The sequence below is a fragment of the Phascolarctos cinereus genome, unplaced genomic scaffold, assembly GCF_003287225.1.
Source record: "Phascolarctos cinereus isolate Bilbo 61053 unplaced genomic scaffold, phaCin_HiC Scaffold_3;HRSCAF=262, whole genome shotgun sequence".
Taxonomy (NCBI): Eukaryota; Metazoa; Chordata; class Mammalia; order Diprotodontia; family Phascolarctidae; genus Phascolarctos; species Phascolarctos cinereus.
In genome coordinates, this window is record NW_027555736.1 from 29,703,504 (window position 1) to 29,708,976 (window position 5,473).

A 5,473-nucleotide genomic window follows, 5' to 3' on the forward strand; every position below is an offset into this window, starting at 1 on the left:
TAGATCGAGAAGTGAAAGAGATCTTAGATGTCAGCTAGCCCAATCTCCTCATTTTACAAAGGAGGAAACAGGTCCAGAGAGTGAAAGTGGCTGGCCCCAGGTCACAGGAGTAGCAAATGGCAGAGCCTGGAACCCAATCCAGAGAGAACCCAGTTCTTTCCAATGTAGCACACTGTCCCTAAGAGTCCTAAAGAAATAGAAGGGATTGGAAATGTTTTTGTTAAGGTTAAACAAACTCAAAGTGCTTAGGAGAAGTTTATTCATTGTTCTGGAAAGTCCAGGAGGGCACAACTGAAATATGCCCTGGGCCAGAAATCCAGACAGGAGCTGGACTTCAGCTCCCACAATGCAAGGCGGTCAGGCATAGTGAGAAAGGGAAGATGGGAGTGAAGAACCACTGCAGCAAGACCTAAGTGATGAGCTTATGCAATCCCTTCATTTTACAGATGGGTAAATTAAGGCCTGAAAAGGCCAGTCTTTGTGGATGATCAGTCCTCCCTTAGTGATTTCCAGGCACCAATGCACAATATCTTTTCGGAAATGCCCCACGAACCCACAGAAAATAGGAGGCTGAGAAAGTGCTGAGAGCTAGGAGGCAGAAAACTACAAGATCCAGAATCCTCTCTGGCATAATCCAAATAAATCATCTCTGAGTTCTCAACCAATTAATAGCTTGGTTTGAGGCCCGAAATCTACCTGTTCACATGATCACAGCGCTTGGGCTGAAAAGCATCTTGGATTTTAACTAGTCCAGCAAAGGAGGAAACTGAGACCCAGAGAGTTCAGATAGTTTGCCCAAGGACACAAGATTTGAGCCTTGACTCTAGATCCTGTGCACTTTGCAGAATATAATGGTGCTTCAATGACCCTACACACACACACACACACACACACACACACACACACACACACCACTTCTCTTCATCCCATTGCTTTCCTCTCCCTTCCATTGCCCACCTTCAAACCTCCTGCAGAATGTTAGAGAGGGCGGAATAAAGGGAAGACGGGGAAAGGAATCAGCATTTTTATAGGACCTTTAATGTGCCCGGCACTGTGCTCTGTCAGTTTCCCCTGAGGCCCTGGGCTCCCCAGCCTAGGATCCCCAAACTCCTGATTTTGATGACCTTAGTCCTTGAATCGCACAAGACAATAGAAGCTACCTAGTCCAAACCATTCATTTTAATGAGAGAAAAATTGATAGTAAATGGCCGAGCTGAAATTTGAACCTAATTCCATACAGCTATGACAATTTTCTTGGTCAGTCATGTCCAGCTCTTCATGACCCCATTTAGGGTTTTCTTGGCAAAGATAATGGAGTGGTTTACCATTTCCTTCTCCAGCTCATTTGACAAGATGAGGAAACTGAGGCAGAGGTGGATGACTTGCCCAGGGTCATACAACTAGTAAGTGTCTGAAGTCAGATTTGAGCTCAAGAAGATAAGCCTTCCTGACTCCAGGCTCAGCACTCTATCCACTGTACCACCTACCTGCCCTATGACAACAAGGAGTCATAATTTAGATTCACCTTCACCCTCCTCTCCATAACTATCCTTCAGTTTCTCCACCTGACCCTTTACAGCTTTACTAAGAGTTGGAAGAGCTTGAGGCAGGAAAGAGGAAGACTGGGTTTCTTGTCCTTGCTGTGCCAACGCCTTGACCTTCGGTAAATTGCTCAAGGCCTCCTGACAGGGACTCTTTTCATTTTCGTGCGTAGATTCTTTGAAGTGCCTGGGATTTCAAAGGGGCTTAATGGACGTTGATTATCTACTTTGTTCCAGGCACCTCGCCCTGTGCTGGAGATACAGGACAAAAATCCAAGAGTCCCTTGCCCCCAAGAAAAATCCACTGAAAGCTTGGAAAATTGTGATTCTATTTTATAGAATCATGGTATTTTAGAATTGAGAGGGACCTCAGAGACCATGTAATCCAGCATTGCTCAAAAAGATTCATCCCCACTACAGGTGATCACTGGGTCTCTGCTTCAAGATCTCCCTGGAGGGGGAGCTCACAACTTCCTAGGACACTTTTGACAAGCTCTAATTCTTGGGAAGGTTTTTTCTGGCATCAGTCAATTAACAACCATTAAGCACCAGCTGTGTCCTCAGCACAGGGCAGACACCTGAGGCTCAAAGACAAATGGAACAGACCCTGCCCTCTGGGAGCTTATGTTCTGTCTCTGGAGACAACACACACACACACACACACAAATATATAAAAAATAAACACAACACAGTTTTTGGAGGCAGAGAGCATCAAATCTAAATTATTTGGGAATTAACTCTGAGTAGTAGGAAGAGCCTTGGAGTTGGAGCCAGGAAAATCCAAGGTTCCAGTTTAACTGTTTGACTCTGGGCAAAATTGTTTTTTACTTCTCAGAACCTGGAGGTCCTCATCTATAAGATGGGGATAATACATGAGGAAAATGTTATATACATGTTAAACAGCTGAGTAAATGTGAGTTGTTATTCTGATAAGAGAACACAGAAAAGGAAGATAGCATGTTGGCTGAATGTGGAATCAGGAAAACCTGGATTCTAATCCCGTTTCTGACACTTACTAGCTATATAACTATAGGCAAATTCTCTGAGCCTCAAGTAACCCCCTAAGACTAATCTGCTAACTTGTAAGTGTATACATATATAACTATATATATATATAAACTACATTATATATATATATATATAATATATATAACTATATATTATATATATATGGGTCAAGATATGTATTGCTGGAGGAAATTACCACATTGACAAAATAAGAGAGCCTTGATGTATTGACCTATGAACTCCCCATTTTAAAGATTTATAGATTTTTTTTTAAACTCCAAAGTCCAAAGAATTAACTTGTCCCAGAGCACACAGATTGTGGCAGAGTAAGCACTAGAACTCAGAACTCCAAGCCCAGTTCTCTGTCACTGGCCCTAATTTTGCTTAGTGGGTCAAAACAAAGAACAAAATACTAGATATAGAATTAAAAACCCCAGCTGGTGCCACTACTATCTTTGTCGATTAGCAAGCGTTTATTAAGCACTCGCTATGTACCAGGCATGTGTTTTGTGACTTTGAGTAAGTTACTCTCTGAGTCCCTGTAAGTAGGGAGAGATCAGAGTTGGGGATCTCAGAATTCTACTTCCAAGGCTAGAAGAGATCTCAGAGGCCATCTAGTCCAACCCCCTTGTTTTACGAATGAGAAGCTGAGGCTAAGAAAAAAGAAATGACTTGCCTAAGGTCACACAGGTAGTAAAAGATAGAGGCAAGATTTGAACCCCAGGTCTTAAATTACAGAATCAAGACTTTTTCCACTTTGACATGCCATCAAACAGCTCTGCTAGTTCTAAAATGGCATTTGTCTGTTCAAAATATACCATCTGGCTTCTAAGCCAGTGGGACTCATTAAAACTATTAAATGATTTGCTCAGAAAGAATGACTGGTAGAGAGGGAGAAAAAAAGTCCATTGAATTGAGAAATAAAAGAGAGGTTTTTTCTCAATTAAAAATAAATAGTTTGAGGGGCAGCTAGGTGGTGCAGTGGATGGTGCATCGGCCCTGAAGTCAAGAGGACCTGAGTTCAAATGCGGCCTCAGATCAAACACTTGACACTAGCTGTGTGACACTGGGCAAGTCACTTAACCCCAATTGCCTAAAATAAATAAATAGTTTGATTGGGGTTTTTTTTAAAAGAGAAGAAAACCAAATTTTGTGTTAAAAATGAAAATGAAGAACTAACACCAACTGAAAATGAAATAAAGGAAACTATTGGAAATTATTTTGTCTAATTATATTCCAGCAAAACTGATAACAGATTAAATGTAAGAATACTTTAAGAACAAGAACAAGACAAAAATCTATTGATTTAACACAATAACACAGCATCAAAAAAAGAAATCAAACAACTCATAAATGAACTTCCAAAGAAAAAAAAAGACAAGATATATTTACAAGTTGATTCTATCAAACAAACAATATTATATAAACTATTTACAAGAAAAAAAATAAGAAGAGTCTTCCAAACTCTATGATACAAATATGGTAATGGAGAGACATAGCAGAGGAGGGAAAAAGAAAACTACAGACCAATATCCCTAAAGAAAATTGATGCAAAATGTTAAATAAATATTACCAAAGAAGTTATAAGAACATATTTAAAAGATTATATACCAGGTTAGATTTCTACAAGGAGGCAGGGTTGGTTCAACATATGGAAAAATATCAATATAATAGACCATACTGATAACAAAATAATCCACACATGATATATCAATAGACACTGAAAAAGCTTTGGACAAAAGCCACTATTTGTTTCTGTTTAAAAAGCTAGAATACAGGGCAGCTAGATGGCGTAGTGAAGAGAGCACTGGCCCTGGATTCAGGAGGACCTGAGTTCAAATCTGCCTTCAGACACATAACACATACTAGCTGTGTGACCCTGGGCAAGTCACTTAACCCCATTGCCTAGCCAAAAGAAAAAAAAAAACAATAAAAAGCTAGAATACATAGGACCACATGGACCCTTTCTTGATATCCACAAGCAAGTATCTAAGTCCTGATATCTGGTAAAACTTAATGTCTTAGTATCTTAACATCAAAAAGCAAGAGACAACAATGCATGTAGTGAAGACAAAGCCTCCAGATGACACAACAGAGCAAGCACACGTAGCCTACTCTCCCTACCCTGGCTGACATAAAGCAGGGCAGGCAGCCAGCCCGTCTTCCTGCTTTTGGTCTCATTGGGTTCATTCTTTCCAGTTATATCTATTCTTTTCCTTGGTCCTACATATGAATGAGATGGAATAGTATCATGCCATAAGAAATGAAACAGTTTCTTAGAAACCTTGGGAAAGCTTGTAGGAACTGACGCCGAGTGGAGCCCACAGAAGCAGAACAATTTTGTGCAACAGCAACACTGCAAAAACAATGGCTAACCAAGATGCCGAAGGTGACTCACCCCTGGGCAGAGAGATGACGGGCTCAGGGCTCAGATGGAGAATTACATTTTTAGGCACTGCCAAGGCATGTACTTGTTTCTCCTAAACATGCATATTTATTGTAAAGGTTTATTTTTTTTTCTTTTGTCAGTGGGTTGTAGGAGAGAGCGGGGAGAAGGAAGTGGGGACCTAAGCGCTTGCCAAAAAGGTTAAAAAAAAAAAGGGTTGCTGAAACATGCTTTTGAAATGAATAAAAGAGGGGGCAGAGCCAAGATGGCGGAGTGAAAGCAGTGACTTGCTTGACATCTCCAAACCCCTCCAAATACTCACAAAAAATGGCTCTAAACAAATTCTGAAGCAGCAGAACCCACAAAAAGACAGAGTGAAACAAATTTCCAGCCCAAGACAACTTGGATGATCGATCAGAAAGGTGGATCGCGCCGGGCTGGGAGCGCAACGCCGCGCGGCGTGGGCACGCAGGCTGCAACAAACCTAGAGCAGGCCTCAGAGGACTGAATCTCGGACAGCTGTGGAGGTTTCCAGACT